General features: G+C 45.5%; 2 long non-coding RNA genes across 3 annotated transcripts in view; one reads left to right on the top strand and one right to left on the bottom strand.

Annotated features, from left to right (window-relative positions):
• LOC103170329 overlaps window positions 1–17,045 on the bottom strand; it is a 497,551-nt gene that overhangs the window by 412,742 nt on the left and 67,764 nt on the right. The gene's annotated exons all lie outside the window — the stretch shown is intronic.
• LOC114816093 lies at window positions 6,070–8,971 on the top strand. The gene is made up of 2 exons (XR_003763877.1): window positions 6,070–6,852; window positions 8,259–8,971. It is a non-coding gene; the product is annotated as an uncharacterized LOC114816093 (long non-coding RNA).

The following is a 17,045-nucleotide window of genomic DNA, read 5'->3' as shown; positions in this document are numbered from 1 at the left end:
CTCTCTCCTTTCTTCCTACCTACAGTGTCCTCTGGCCCCTACTCTCTCCTTCCTCCCTTCCCTCCCCCCTCCTCCCTGGTCTCTGAACCAGAGCTCTGAGGGCTTACAAACTCCTGCTCTTAACTGGTCAGTCCAATGGAACCAACCACCGTCATAGCTTGGAGCGATCGTGATGATATTTCTCAGAGCCTCTTTCTGTTGATTGAGAGGGTTGTTTTCCCTTGATATCCTTCTTGGAATGGATTTCCTCTTGGGGACAGCTTAAAAGAGTTTCCCCAAATCAGGGGCCAGCAACCTGCGACTTACGTGCCAGATCAGGCTCTTTGTGGAACCAGATGTGTCTCTCGGGGTTAGGCACCACAGTTATCTATGTCACTGCCCTCACGATGGTGACACAATTAACTTCATCCCTCCACCTTTTTAGAAGCAGCGTGGCCCAATGGATAAAATACGGGCCTGAAGGACCCGAGTTCTTATCCCGGCTCTGCCACATGTCTGCTGTGTGACCTTGGACCAGTCACACCTTCTCTGGGCCTCAGCTACCTCATGTGTATAGTGGAGATGAAGACCGTGAGCCCTGTGTGGGGCAGGGACTGTGTCCAACCTGATTAACTTGCATCTATCCCGGTGCTCAGAACAGTACTTGGCACATAGTAAGTGCTCAACAAGTACCATCATTATTAATTATCATTTTGGACAGGAAAAACCTGGCCCACTCCACTCCTTTGAGCCAGAAATGGGTAAAAATTGTAGCTCCGCCTCATGCCCTCGGGCAGCAGGATAGGTGCCCTCCCTGTCCAGGCACCGGTGAAGCGCCCATTGTCCTCCCCATGCTTTTCAGTGCAAAACTGGACAGACAGCCCTTCCACTCCGATGACAAAGAGACAGTAGCAGGAAAATGGCCAGAAGGAATCCACCTAGCGGAGTATGCATTTGAAAGGGAATTAAAACGAAAAAATTGGCTCCTTTACTCTCCCAACCCAGAAGTATATTTTAAATGACAAACAAAATTGACTGGATGAGCACGTTGAGGTGTTAAGGCCTAAATTGATGTGACCCAAATTTGACTTCACACACTAAATATTCTTCTGGGAAGGCAGGTGTGTCCCAGTAGCATAACCTCTCTAACCTTTGAGTGTTAGGTCATGAGGGCCAGGCCTGGTGGAAGGGATGATTTGCAACCTCTTATTGTCACCTTCCCCACGTTAGTTGCCAATTCAATCATATTTAAGCGCTTACTATATGCAGAGCACTATGCTGAGCACTTATTCCTACTGCCTAATTACCGGTTTTTCCCCTCTCTTTTTTTTGGTGGTTGCTTTACACTCTCACTTTAGAAAAGAGCGTTTCTAGCAGAAACACCAGATTTTTGTGCTCCATTCTTTGAGGAAGATCATCGCTTTTGATCGTAGGGGTTAAACTCCCCCACGTTTCCTCAATCACCACCATTTGTTTATTAACGTCAGAGGTTGGAAACAATGTGAGCGTGACAATTCAGGCATGATATCGGTGCTGATTTGATTCCTCTAATTAAATTTATCTCAGCAAGCAGAATTCCCTCTTTGGCCTTGCACTGAGGGTTCACGGTACTACCAGAACGTGCGTTTTCCCTATGTGTTTTGGTTGGAGTCTTCTTAGGGAATTAGGAAACTCATCTGACAACACAAGCCTGTTTAGATATAAGACAGTGTGATGCGCGAAGATGTGAACCTGCCACGTGTGTAGCACTGGATGCAATATTAGGGTACAAATTTTCCATGACGTGGGATTTTGCAAGAATACAACCCCCGTGACACAGGGACCTGGGGGTAATATGCCCGCAACATACAAAAGCACGCCTTCCTGTGTATTCTCATGCAAGTAACCTTGTCTTTGGGTGCATTTCTAGATTTCCCAAAGTATTTGAGGAATTCCTTTGAATGCGGAGCCAAATACATCAAACCTATGATTCTACACGGCCTAAGACAATCCACCTCCCACCAAGGATGATTGGAACCAGACGATTCAAGAATTCTATATATTTCCCCCCGACACACACTTAGACCGCAAGCTCCTTGTGGGAAGGAAATGTGTCTACCAACTCTCTCGTATAGTACTATCGACTATTTTGTCGTACTCTCCCAAGTACTTGGCGCAACGTCCTGCACACAGTAAGCACTCAACAAACAGCGACTGACCGACTGATTGCCCCCAAATTGTGTGTGTCTTTGTGGGTGGGTGCATTTGTCATTAATCTCAGCTGCAAATACTGCAGAGCAGGTAGTTAAAACCAATTTTCTGAACCTGCTTCCCTAAGGCCTTATTTGTGATGTGCAAAGCCACGTGTGTGTTTCCGTGACAGTTTGACACGTTTTTATTCTCCCCCAAATACCTAGAAGTCTGGTTCAATTGCTCAGAAAGCAGTGTCAAAGGGCTCCCTTCCCACAGTGAATCGGTTTTGTCAAAAATGACTTCTTATTAAGATGAAAGACATTGTTCTTAAAGCCTATTTTTAATTTTTTCCCTCCTCCGATATGACCTTCATGACAGAGTATAATCTCCTCAATATGGAATGTGCCTGCTTCATGCATTTTAAGTATTCAGACAATCTGAGTCCAGAGTACCTCCTCTCAGGAAATGTGGTGTCAGGCAGATTCTGCATGCATTTCTCTTACACAGTTTCTGTACTAAGGCAAATATTTACTTCCTCCTTTGATTCACAGCCTCAAAGGTTATGGGAAATCAGATTCAGCAGCATCATTAGATGCAAATTGGGCAAGAAAGCTCTTGAGTGAGAAGTGAAGAGTGTTGAGTGAAAAGAGATAAATTGAAAAATAGGCAAAATACAGTCAAAAAGGGAAATGATCGTGTCATGGGAAATGGAGATCAAGAGAATTATGAAAAGAAATCATAAAATAGTTTTAGATCATCTAACAAATGAGTAAAATATGTGACAACTGTAAAATTCCAAAGAATGAAGTTAATTTATTTCCATAATTAATGCCTATTTCTCAATTGGCTTTTTAAAAAGGCTATGTCTTTGGGGGATACTGAGAACATCAGGTTTCCCAAAGACACAGAGGGAAAACATTTAAAAAATAATCAAATGTATCCTCCACTCTTCTTTACGTCAAGCCCCCTTATCACCAGTTTAGAGTAAACAGAATACCACATCCAATTTGGTAACCATCACTAAGGAGTTTTTAAAAATTTGGGGCCAGTGTTTCTCGAGCGCAAAAACCGTGTTGTTTACCTATAATGCGCGTCCTCCCAAGTCTAATAGGTGATCATACAGCCCGACGATGATGTCATTTATGACTGTGCTCTCTGAATTAGATTGTATTGCATCGACTAGATTTTAGGCAAATATAGATGCTCGGTGCGGAAGAATTACATGTTCTTGAACCATTCTCTGTTTCTCTCCTTGTACTTTATCCTTCCTTCTCTTAAATGTTTCGTTTCCCCTCTTCTTTTCTGCCGCTTTGGTTTGTCCTTCTAGTCTCCTCTTCCTCATCTCATGAAGCGACTTGCCCACAGTCACCCAGAAGGTGATTGCCAGAGCGGAGATTAGAACTCCAGTCCTCTGACTCCCAGGAGGTCTTTTCAGGGTGGAAAGAATGAGGAGGGAGGAACTGGGGCCCCATGTAAACATTTAGACTTTAGACTGTAAGGTCGTTGTGGGCAGAGAATCTGTCTCCGAACCCTGTCATGTGGCACTCTCCCAAAGGCTTGGTACGGTGCTCTACAAACGGAAAGCGCTCAATAAATATGAGTGATTGGTTGAGCAGCCAAGTGCTTAGGTGATTCTGAAGCGCCGAAGCGGAAGCACAAGGTGGAAGCAGGACACCAGTTGCCATTTAATCACCTGCATCTCTAAGAGGGGTGAAAATTTCCAGGTATGCAGAGGAGAAAGGGAGCGTGTGAATCCCTGGGAATGGGCTAAGAAGGTAATCCCCTAGAGTAGCCCCAGGACCGGGGCCCGGGAGTAACACGTTATAGCACGCCAGCCACATGCCTGTGCTGGCACTGGAGCAGCGCGAATCAAGGCCCAGCACGCCACACTGATTCATCAGGGAACGGGGCGAGACTATTTCATCCTCCGCCACGTATATCCGCCACCCATCATTCCTCTCTCTACAGTCCATCTGTCTCCTCAGTGCACAGAGGAGGTCTTCCACGTCATTTTGCGAAGGAGGCAGGTGCGCAGAGATGGCCAAGCAGCTCATTCTTCTCTGGTAAATAGTATTTTATGCTCACTGCCCTCCTCTCCCCCCACCCGCCCACCTCCGGTACAACCGTAAATTCCAAACTGTTTACGGGGCCCGACACGAACTCATAAGCCGGTCACTCGGCGAGTGTCTCATTCCTTTCGACTGAGAGCTGAATAAAGAAAATAATTTCCTATCTGAGTAATACTTCAACGGCAGCCTCTCCAACTTCCCGATCTGAAGAACAGATGTCATTGTTCGGAGAGCGCGATAGCCTCCTGAGAGCCGCAGTTGTGTCTATTCCCTCTCCCTCTTCCGTTGCCCAACTGACCCCTTCTAGAACTCTCCATCTTCCTGCCTGTTTCCCGGAGAAGGAGGTGAAAGGTCTGACCTGCCCCGCTGACCGACTTAGCTAACTCTGCCCTCTGCCAGAGTTGTTTTCCCATGTCTGTGGGTCACAGTGGAGGGAAGCGGACAGACTATTTGGACGGCAGAGCTGATAAAGGGTGACTGGTAAGTAGGCTGTGACCTAGCCTTTCCCCTGAATTAAATTGGAATATTAAGCAATCTCTATACTACCACTTGAGCTGCTGGGGCATAATAAAGTAATAAAAAAGAAGTCTGTTGCCCAAACGATCACCGTGGCCTCCCGGAAAGAACACGGGATTGGATTGTGCACAGCACCGGACTGGGATTCTCAGCCCGGACCCGCCACTTGCCTGCCGCGTGACCTTGGGCAAGTCAAACGCCTCCGTGCTTTAGTTTTCTCATCTGTAAAATGGGGATTAAAAACACCTCCTTCGTCCTTCTTAGACTCTGAGCCTCACGTTGGAGAGGGAATGAGTCCGACCCGACACCTTGTATCTACTCCAGCACTTAGCACGGTGCTTGGCAGATAGTACAACCTTAATAAACACTACAGTTATTACTATTATCATTCCAACTCTGCTAGCAACCTGCTCTTGGTCTCTATCTATCCTCTATGTCATTCAATTTCCTCCGCTGTAAAATGGAGATAAGACACCAGCCTTCCTGACACCGTAGATTGTCATTGCCATGTGCGACAGAGACTGTATTTAATCTGATTATTTTACATATCTAGTTCAGTTTTGAGCCTAACAATGATTAACACCTAATACTATTAATGATTGTTACTGTTCTGTGCCTAGACCCTTTCAAGCCGCATCCTCTGATCAGGGATCTCTAAATAATTGTTTGGTCTCGCTGTCACAACCCAAGGTGAACGGGTTTCAGCAATTCTTTCTGTGTCCTCTCTCGGAGCCGGAATAGCGGCTGCTTGCTCACCATGGCAACTGTGCACAGGTTATGTATCGGCTCTGGGTCAAGGGTGGGGAACACGGGCTTCTTTCCTGAACTCTGGCCTTTCCTGCCGTTCCTGGTTTGATTCCAGCTCCTGTTATAAAGTCTTGGTGGACTAGGCCAGAGTGCTGTAGTCAAAGGCCTAGAGAACAAGCTAAGATTCCTAGGGCTGCATTAGCTCAGTCTCCCATGGAGCAGGAAACTGGGGGGGCAAAAGACTAGATCTGTTCCTGAAATGGTTTTCCCCTTTTTTTCTTGTGCTAACAATCGGTGGTATTTATTGAGCACTCACTACGTACAGAGCACCGAGGAGTGTACGAGAGAATAGCAGACATGTTCCCTGCCATAATAAGAACGATGTTGATATCTGTTAAGCACTCACTATGTCCCAAGCACCGGGTGGGGGATACAAGGTAATCGGGCTGTCCCACGTGGGGGTCGCGGTCTTAATCCTTATTTTTGCCGAAGTGGGAACTGAGGCACAGAGAAGTGAAGTGACTGGCCTAAAGTCACACAGCTGACAAGTGGCGGAGCCGGGATTGGAACCCATGACCTCTGACTCCCAAGCCCGGGCTCTTTCCACTGGGCCAGGCTGCTACTCGGATGAGCTTGCAGTCTAGAGGATGGGCTATTCTTGTACAATTGGACAGTGTGTTGCTGGCTCGCTGGGTACCCTTACAAAAACATCCTTCTACTCTGTAAGCTCATCCCCCAAACCGTAAGCTCGTTGCGGGCAGGGAGTGGATCCGTTTTCTTGTTATGTTGTACTCTCCCAAGCACTGAGTGCTCCGCACACAGTAAGTGCTCAATAAACACAATCGCTTGATCCAACAAATATCTTCCAAAGACGTACATGCTCCTGGGTAATGAGAAACGTCTTTCTCCAGGAACTTTACAAAGCAGCTCGTGACTTGTCGCAGACACATAGGACCACATAATTATCTACAATTTACAGTGGACCCCACGGATGCAGATGGGCCATCAGCCTTTTTGAAATGGAATAGCGTTCCACCGATCGAAATCGATAGAGCAATTTACTGGGACTCTGGCACGGGTCTAATTAGAACCCATATTTTCTCAGGGTCATCTAATGCAGTACCTATAATTTGAATATAGTTTATGTTTATTGTGCATTCATCCCTCACTAATAATAAGCAATGAGAATTTCTCCTTACCATGGTTCACATTCATACGGGAAAAGTTTCATCACTTAAGAATCGTGTATAATTAAATCTTCTATTCATCCTCACCATCTTTTTCACATCCCTGAGCCCCAGCGGATTCTGAAGCCACCGATGCCCCGCAACGGAACAGAGGAAACCTCGTTCGGATGGCAGGTCGTAATGTGAGCAGCTGTGCTTTTGGCTCCGCGATTTGGAACAGGTTAAAAGTTTCTGGTGCTTCAACCGCTCAGCAGCACAATTGCGGATTCTTTCCATTTCATCCCTAATTGGTGATTGCAGTAAAACCTCACAAGCTTAAAGGGACCTGGCACCTCAGAAGAAGGCTTTCCAGCAGTGTTAATAAGATAGTGATGAGAGAATTTTGGCAGAGCTATTAAGTCAACGGTCTCGAGGTTCTTGATTTGTTAGTAGGCACCCTGACTGTCTCGACGCAGTGGTCAACGTTTGTCTTGATTCCATCTCTTCCGCTCCTTTTGGGGTATTGCTTTCCGCAACATCATTCTCAGTGGGGGATTTTAGGGACTGTCTCAACCCCTACTCATGCAAATTAGGGCTCATCACGTTTTAAGAACTGAATTTCCTTTCCTAGGGATAGATTGATGCTTCCTTTCAATATCCAGGTTCAGAAAGAGGGCTAGCTTTGGCTCATGAAATGCTACACAGGGAATGTGTATACACACATACACACACACAACCCTCCGAGTAGAATAAACATATCCACAGGTCTAATGGGAGCCCCGCTTCGCCCACTGTAAATTAATTATGATTAGTAATGGTGAATTGTTATTGCCTGGCGCTTCTCCATTTGGTTGGTTTTAGTCCTCTGCAAATGTGACAAGTATTAAAAAGATAGGAATAAAAATTGCAACCATTTGCTTATACAGCTCTTTTTATGAGCTACTGTGAATATCCTAATCTCTGGTCCTCTGTGGTATACACAGCACTTTCCTTTGTTCAAAAAGCAGGGCAAATTGGTAATAAAATGAAGATGACCCTATTACATTTTAACAGAGCAAAATTGGTGGTAAAAATCAAATTCTAGTTGGAAGGCTCAGAGTGAATGAAGAATACTTGCCTTTGTATCTATTTCTACGGAGTGCTTAGACGATGATGAAACTACCGCCTGGGAGAACAGAATTAGGTCCTGGACTAAATATTCATGATGAAATCCAAAGATAAGTGAAACTTGGCTGGCAGCGGGCTCTCCGATGAACCCAAAACTTGGCAGTGTCACTCCAGAATGGGGGGAATTTTGCAAAATCTTTTGGAACGATCCAGGCCCCACGTCTAGTTGACCGGTATCAAATTTAAGCACTGATCCCCGCACCAAGTTTCCGCACCAAGTTTTCTGGTTAAATATCTTTCTAATACTAGGTCCCAAGCAGATGGGGGGGGTGGGGGCTGGTGACTTTGTAGCCAGGACATCCATAGAATAGACTCATCTTTCACTTTACAAGCCAAGAATTATTGCCAGCCTTTAATTGCGACTGAACTAAAAGCAAAAGGGGATCTGGGCAGTTCTATGATCAGGGGACATTTAATTTCCTATGTCTTTCCATCAACATAGGTCTCCGCATGACCCTGAACACAGACTAAACAGATCAAGTCACGTCTACCGCTCTACCTTCAGCTGGTATTCTTCGTAGCACGGCCGGCCACTGGGTGATATTCCCCCATCGCAGTTCATCGGTCCATGAAAGTTATTGAACGCTCACCGTGCGCAGAGCATCGTACTAAGCGCTTGGGAGAGTACAATGTACGAGATGAATGACAAGTGCCCTGCCTTCAACGAGCTTACGGTCTAGAAGGAAAGAAGAGTCTAGACCTCTAGGGATTTAAGGCACAGCAGCACACGGGGCTCTTTCCACCAGAGGACGAGTGAAATTGAAACAGCCGTAGCACAAAGCCTCTACCCACGCAGGTCCTCTTAACCCCCAGACCCGTTGGATTCCGAACCTTTAGCTGACTTTTATGCTGTTTTATATTTAGATTATTTCATCCTTCCTACAGTCTGTCAACAAATCCTTATCCACTTTATTTTTAGATTGGAAGGACCTCTCCCTGTGCATTTACCCCCCAGAACTTAGCACGTTGTTCTTCAACCAGTAAGATCTTAATAAACACTTTAACTACAACTCATTTGATTCTCCAGAACTAGGCCTCTGCCTGCCCATCAGACTCTGAAAGCCTGCTGGAATCTCCATCCCAGGACAGATCATGGAAAGACTATTTTATGTGTGTTCTTTGCTGTTGTTTGGGAAAATAAGTTTCTTTCACGTATTACCCTGTGTAACTTGGAGTTTGTCAAGCCATTTCCATTATATACATACTTACACATACATATATATATTCATAATATGACCCCTTTATTTTCCATAATAAAACCCCATCGCTGAAAGGCTGATGACGAATCACAAGAAATGGAACAAATCTTTAGAAGACCCTGTGAATTCCAGATTCAAGCGACATAATATATAGGATTGGACTCTTCTAAGACGAGAGGAGCAGAAAAACCAGACCGACTTGCGGCAGTCAGGAGACGAGCTGGACTCCCTCTAGCAGATCTTGTCTCATCTTACGCTGTCGAGTGGTCTCCGACCCATAGCGACACCACGGACACATCTCTCCCAGAACGCCCCACCTCCGTCTCCAACTGTTCTGGTTAGTGGATTCATAGAGTTTTCTTGGTAAAAATCCAGAAGTGGTTTACCACTGCCTCCTTCCCCGCAGTAAACTGGAGAGTCTCCGCCCTCGACCTTCTCCCGTGCTGCTTCTAGCAGATACTTTGGGAAAATCGAGAAACTGAGGAACAGTTCCCGAAGAAAAGGCAGGCAGCAAAAACAGCGTAGCGAGGAGGCCTCTCTACACGCACCCACTGACTGAAGGTGAGCAATAGTTTGGGGCCGTTTTGGTCACTGACAGGTTTGGAAACACAGAACGGTGAACTAAGGTAGTTAATGGGGATATCAAGTGCCCACGATATACCAGTGACTGTATACGAAGAATAACGTTGCCCCGTCCCGTCGGAGATTACACGAAGAACCCGAGGGCCTGCGTTTCCCCATTATTAGAGTTCTTGAGGAGGTACCACGGGGTGGGGGTCGGAGGGAGAGAGGGCGGAAGAGAAGTCGCTCTTCTGGCTCAAAGATCCGATGGCACTCTTTGATTCTGCTGAAAGGAGGCAATTGATTCAGAGGGAAAATCAGAGCTCAGAATTGCAATTTCTTCCAAAAGGAATCTTCCATGTTTGGAATCTTTAGTTGCTGTCTCCCTGTTATTAACAGCCCTACTTATATTTGACAGACAAGTAATAATGTGGCCATCTATCTCAAAGACAGCAGAGCGGAATACATTTCTAACTTTATAAATGCCTTTTAAAAGCTCGGCAGACAAATTTCATTACAATAAAGAATGGAGATTTGGTAAATGGAATCTTCGGGTTTTTATTAATAGATAAATCTTTCCTTTTCTCTGTCTGCTAATGAGGATTTTGAAGGTTAAATAAATAGAATGAACATTTCCTGTTTATTAGAAGCTGCAATGTTTGAGAAGTTATGGTGCGGAATCCATTCAAAATAGCTGCGTTTCTCCGTTCCCTACGCAGAGTCGGTCATGGGAATTAAACCTTGAGAAAATCCAGCGAGAAGGGGGTTGCACGGTAAGGCGAACGGAAGCCTGCAACGAGCTTGCAATGTTTTTTGGTACAATTTTATGGGCCTTTTTTTTTTTTCCTTTTTTGGGGGGAATGAGGCATGATATACAAAATGTGCAAGATGGTGACCTCTTTGAAGAGACCATTTAGTAATTTACGTTCGCCAAGGAATTAGCTAGTAGGTAGGCAAGCCAAGAACAACAACAAAAACCCCAAAAACAAAACAACAGGATGGGAGTCAGTAGAGCCCCCCCCCCCCCCAAGGGAGAGGGACCATGTTTAGTTCCTACCCATGCTTTCTTTCCCAGCCCTTACTACAGTGCTTTGCACCCAGTGCTTACAACAGTGCTTGGCACATAGTAAGCACTTAACAGATACCGTAATTATTATACAGTAAAGGCTTAATAAATACTATTACTACTAGGACCTGCTCACCTTGTCGTGTCAGATCCATCATCTGTAAAATGGGTAATAAGAACGGTGGTATTTGTTAAGCGCTTACTATGTGCAAAGCACTGTTCTAAGCGCTGGGGGGGATACAAGGCGATCAGATTGTCCCACATGGGGCTCTCAGTTTTTAATCCCTATTTTACAGATGAGAGAACTGAGGCACAGGGAAGTTAAGTGCCTTGCCTAAAAGCACACAGCTGGCAAGTGGCAGAGCCCGGATTCGAACCCATGACCTCTGACTCCCAAGCCCGGGCTCTTTCCACTGAGCCACGCTGAAATACTGGTACCCCTTCCCCTTGACACTGTGATCTCTGTGTTGAAATCTGATTTCACGCATCTGACCGCAGGTCGTGGAATACAGTAGAAGCTGCATGGCCTAGTGGAAAGAGCCCGGGCCTGGGAGTCAGAGGATCTGGGTTCTAATCCCAGCTCGGTAAATCGCTTGCTGTGTGACCTTGGTCAAGCAACTTCTCTGTTCCTTGGTTTCCTCAACTGTAAAATGGGGATTAAATACCCGTTCTCCCCTCCTACTTAGATTGTGAACCACGGGTGGGACAGGGATTGTGTCCGACCGAACCCGTACCCAACTCAGTGCTTAGAACAGCGTCCCGTCGTGGGCAGGCAATATGTCTGTTTTTATACTGTACTCTCCCAAGTGCTCAGTACAGTGCTCCGCACACAGTAAGCACTCAATAAATATGATTGACTGATTGGCACGTAGTAAGCACTTAAATTCTATAAAAATTAAAAAAGTACGCACGCAATACCTTCATTAATAGATATTCAGAGTTTTCAAATGTGTTACGGCCACAAAGGAATATCTACCACACCGAGGTTTCAGGGGTTGGATTTTCAACTTTCAGAAGCCCAACTAGGAAATGTCATTCCTAAAAAGCCAATCAATCCATCAACCGGTCGACAGTACTTGTCAACCTCCTACTGTGGGTGTATTACTGACCTAAGCAGTGCTCTGCATGCAATAGGTTCTCAGTAAATATCACTGATTGACTAAGCACTTGGGAGAATGAATAAGAGAGAAATTTACAGCCTAACAAGGGAGAGAGATGCAAAGTAATTTACAGTTAGAAGGAGGAAGACAATTAGAAGATGGATAGGTGACAGCATCTTGGCTTAAGACTTAAGTTGGGGCAAAATGTGCAAATACTAGCCAAGCGACAGAAGATTCTTCAAAACAAAGTAATAGCAGGATTTTCTATATGAAAAACTGGCTAACTTGTTTTTCCTTTTGCCTTCAGGTAATTGCGAATCCGTAAAGGTAATCAACACTTCCCGTTATCTCACATCGGTAAATTGCTTCAGACAGTCGACAGTGTTTTTTCTTTGGTTTGAATGGAGGGGCCTACACTGTATATTTAAGTTCATTTCAAAGGTTCTCTGAAAAGACATTCCAAGAATTTGTCTGCTTCCATATATTCCCGTCAGACACATTCTATAAATCATCCAATCTGTCAGTTTGGATAAAAACCCGTATAATTACATGACATGACAGGGAATTGATTGTCATAAATAGAGATGATATGTCATTAAAGGACATGATAACCACCCAATTTGGCAAACTTACACAAATGCAGTTTCTTCCTCAACTTTAGAAAAATAGTCAATGTCCTATCGCGGTGATTTTAGGCAGCAATCACCTTGCTCCAAAATGAAATGTTTCAGTGGCATTATGATTATTTTTGCAATGGAGGTATAAAGACACCGGTATCAAATGATAAGGATAATAATTACGGTATTTGTTAAGCGTTTACTACGGGCCTAGCATTGGAGTAGATACAAGGTGATCGGGTTGGACACAGTCTCTGTCTCACATGGGGCTCACAGCCTTAATCCCCATTTTACAGACGAGATAACTGAGGCACTGAGAAGTCAAGTCACTTGCCCGAAGTCACCCAGCTGACAAGTGGGGAAGCCGGACGAGGACCCAGGTCCCTCCGATTCCCAGGCCCGTGCAGCGCGGCTCAGTGGAAAGAGCCCGGGCTTGGGAGTCAGAGGTCACGGGTTCGAATCCCAGCTCTGCCGCTTGCCAGCTGCATGACTGTAGGCAAGTCACTTCACTTCTCCGTGCCTCAGTTCCCTCATCTGTCAAATGGGGATTAAGACGGTGAGCCTCCCGTGGGACAACCTGATTACCCTGTATCTCCCCCAGCGCTTAGAACAGGGCTCTGCACATAGTAAGCCCTTAACAAATACCAACATTATTATTCTTATATCATTATTCTCACGAGCCCATGCTGCTTCTCAAAGACGCCAATGAGTTAAAAAATCTTGCTGAGCGCTTAATACAGTGCTCTGCACACAGTAAGCGCTCAATAAATACGAGTGAATGAATTCCACCACAGTCCCTCAGACCGACCAACGGAAGTAGCAGAAGGCTGGTTCTGCTGGTGGCACGAGCGGAGGATCATGGCTAACTGGATGAACGTACCTGAGTTTTGGGGGAGGTGCTACTCGCTAGGAACAGATTGCTGCAGTGCAATTTAGTGGAAAGAGCACGGGCCTAAAAAGCAGGGGACCTCATTTCTAATCCGAATCGTCCATTCCAAGCACTTAGTACAGTGCTCCGCACACAGGAAGCGCTCAATAAATACTACCGAATGAATAATCCAAGCTCTTCCACTCGCCTTCTTCTTTGTGATCCTGTACGAGTCACTTAACTCCTCTGGGCCACAGTTTCCTCATCTGGAAAATGAGTATCTCATAGCTGTTCTTCCTCCTATTTAGCCTGTGAACTCAATAAGGGATAGGGACTGTGACATCTTATCATCTCGCAGCCTTCCCAGTCGTTAGAATCACGTTGTCCAGCCACCGTCGCGTCCAACGGAAACTCCTATCCATCGGCTTTAAAGCGCTCAATCGCCTCGCCCCTTTCACCTCAAGTCCGGATATCCTACTGCGGCCGAACCCCCACACTTCGCTCCCCTAATGCCACCCTACCCGCCGTAGCTCCATCTCGGGGAGGGCTCGGTGAAGGGTGAAAATCCTAGAGCAAGGGTGACGCAGGGAGGAGCCGGAGAAGAGGAAATGAGAACGTCACGGAGGAGATGTGTTTTTGATCACGGTCAAAATGGAGGCTTCACTTGAAGAAAATACTTAAGCACAAAAATATGACAGACTGAAGGAAAAGTTACTTCTAGCAGTTAGAGAAGCAAGAGTCCTGCCTGCATCTTCTCAATATCAATTACCCCAAAGTCTCAGTTTTCGGGAGTATTGATTTTCTACATGGTATTCCTTAATCTAGGTCCACTGCAAAGTGCAAAATATCAAATTCCAACTCTTGGGGACTTGGTTCCTAGCAAAACTATGTTAAACAAAAAATCTAATCTAATAGCGGAAACACTAACATCTTCACTTCCACGGATTTAAGGGACAAAGAACTGCCCATTCCCTTTTAACCCACCTGCTCTCGAGTCAGTGCATGTCCAATCTAACTTAAATTGCTGGCAGCGTTACTGGTAAAGGCTTTCTCGCACCGATGAGGTGCCGCAGTTGGCAATGAATTGAGACCTAAGGCTGCATCTCCCTCTACAAATAGGAAAAATAACCAGAATGGCCATCACCAGATGATTAAAATGTGCTAGAAATTCAGGCAACAAGCAGAGCCATCCTTTCACCTGTAGTTTAAAACCGTAATGTCACTGTTAGCTTATTTGATTTAAGGAGTCTGAATCCCTTAGTGTCGTGACATTCTATCATAATCCAATCAGGTCTCTAGCGATTTGTGTGTGGGTCCCGCTTTTTGTCTCGAGGCTGATAGGAGTCGAGCAACGCACGGTCAACGGAAGCTCTGTGCTCGGCTCAGCTTCGAACAGTGCAGAGGAAGATGAGAAGTCGGACCTGTGGGAGCATTAACTTGCAAATTTCCACCCGCCAAAATTAAGAACCCAAACGTGGCTTATTTCTGTCAGTTTTCCTCCTGAGCGGGATGCCTTTTTTCCATCGGCAGTCCAACGTGCTTACTGTTATGAACTCTCCACCAGCCTTGACTGTCTGTTCTGAAGCAAGTCCTAAGGTCTTCGAACTGAATCGGTCCCAGCCCGATTCCTGACGGACAGGTGTCGAAGAAGAAAACCAGTGTCACAAGTGATGCTAATTGGTACCAGTGCTCAAAGACCCGGGGCCCCGGTGGAGAGAGAACGACGTTTATCAGGAATGAACACGGAGAATCAACTTTTCTCACTCGGGGTGTTCCCCGCAGCACTGCCCGTATTGTGAGAATAAATTGGTGGCGGGCCGTCTCTACCTCCGTCAGTACATCTTTTCTCGCATGCTAACAACTTGGATTTATTTCGACCGATGAAAATAGAGTCTAGAAACTAGGGCATCATTCCCCAATACAGAGAGTTCCCGAATGGAGGGAGAGGATTGAAGGAAATTGGATGACTCCGTACTGAAGTAGACACCGGGAATGAGCATTTAAAATAACCGTCAGCTGTTCTACGTCTGTTCCCTAGGTTTCACTTTTCCCTCCAATTGCGGATCATAGGGCATCCAGGTGCAAAGGTGCGGTGTTTAAAGAAATGAAATCAAAATGAGGATGGCGGTCAACAACATTGGTATTTGGATGTAAAGAGAACCAAAAAGTCACATGGAGCCTAAAATGATAGCGTACGGTTCTGTTCCTGACGATGACAGGGATTTAAGGCTTATTATGGGTCCAAGTCTAAGGAGGAAGGAGAATAGGTATCTTGTCCCCATTTCCACAGATGAAGAAACTGAGGCACGGAAAAGTTAAATGTCCTCCTGTATGTGACTAGCTCACAAAGGAAACAAATGAAGGGATGGTATTTGAAACCAGGCCTCCCTATTCCCAGGCTCAAACTCTTTTCACTGAGCCATGATGCTTCTCCGGTAGAAAACTTCTCAAGTTATCGTCCGTAACTTCAACCAACGTAAGCTTTAGCATTTATATTTTTGACTGGCTTCACTCAAGATGATATTTAGAAACAAAGAACCAAGGCCCCACTAAGGTTCAGAAGGATGTGTGGGTAGAGGGAAAGGGTAATAATAATAATAATAACAATAACGGCATTTGTTAAGCACTTCCAATGTGCCAGGCACTGTATTAACTGCTGGGGTAGATACAAAGTAATTAATGATAATAATGTTGGTATTTGTTAAGCGCTTACTATGTGCAGAGCATTGTTCTAAGCTCTGGAGGAGATACGGGGCAATCAGGTTGTCCCACGGGAGGCTCACAGTCTTCCTTCCCATTTTACAGATGAGGGGGAACTGAGGCACAGAGAAGCAAAGTGACTTGCCCACAGTCACACAGCTGACAGGTGGCAGATCCGGGGTTCAAACCCATGACCTCTGACTCTCAAGCCCGGGCTCTTTCCATTGAGCCACGCGGCTTATCCGGACAAAACAAGGGCCTGGGTTGGATACAGTCCCTGACCGACATGGGGCTCACAGTCTTCATCCCCATTTTACAGATGAGGTACCTGAAGTACAGAGATGAGAAGTGACTGGCCCCAGATCATACAGTAGCCAATTTGTGGAGACAGGATTAGAACCCAGGTCCTGCTGTCTCCCGGACACATGAACTACGACGCAACACTGCTTCTCTAAAACCAGGGAAGGGCCAACTTCTGTCCTCACTCCCTTCCAGAATCCTCCTGCTGGTGACTCCATTCAATTACGATAATAATAGGTATGCAAAGCGCTTATTACGTGCCAAACACCGTACTAAGCGCTAATGTAGGTACCACATAATCAGATTAGAAACAGCCTCTTTAACCCAAGAAACTCACAGGGTAAGAGGGGGAACCAAAATTCAGTCTTCATTTTATAGTTGAGAAATTGAGACGGAGAAATTAGGTAGGCAAGTGAGGGAACAGCGATTAGAACCCAGGTCCTCTGACACCCAATCTGGGGCTTTCTCCGCAAGGCTGCACTGTTTCTTGGAAATTTAAGAGTAATAGAGGACCTGCTAAAGAACAAATATGAGACTGCAGGGATTTCTTTGAGGGCCACACTTCTCCTTCTAAAGAATTCCCAGGCAAATCAGCTCCAATGTCTATTGTCCTTACTTGGGTGAGAGGTTAAGTGGCTATTTTAAGAAAAAAAAAATACTACGCATCTTACTTCATTATTTGAGGACTTCTGGAAAGAAAGGGGATTAATAAACACGGTATTGACTAAGATGATTTTCCTGTGTGAAAACCATTACACATAGACACACCCCCCCAAACATATACACCCAATATCTACATGTGATATACCTTCATACCT

This window comes from Ornithorhynchus anatinus, chromosome 13 (assembly GCF_004115215.2).
Source record: "Ornithorhynchus anatinus isolate Pmale09 chromosome 13, mOrnAna1.pri.v4, whole genome shotgun sequence".
Classification (NCBI taxonomy): Eukaryota; Metazoa; Chordata; class Mammalia; order Monotremata; family Ornithorhynchidae; genus Ornithorhynchus; species Ornithorhynchus anatinus.
The sequence above is the reverse complement of the archived record's forward strand: the minus strand, read 5'-3'. Positions and strand labels throughout refer to the sequence as shown.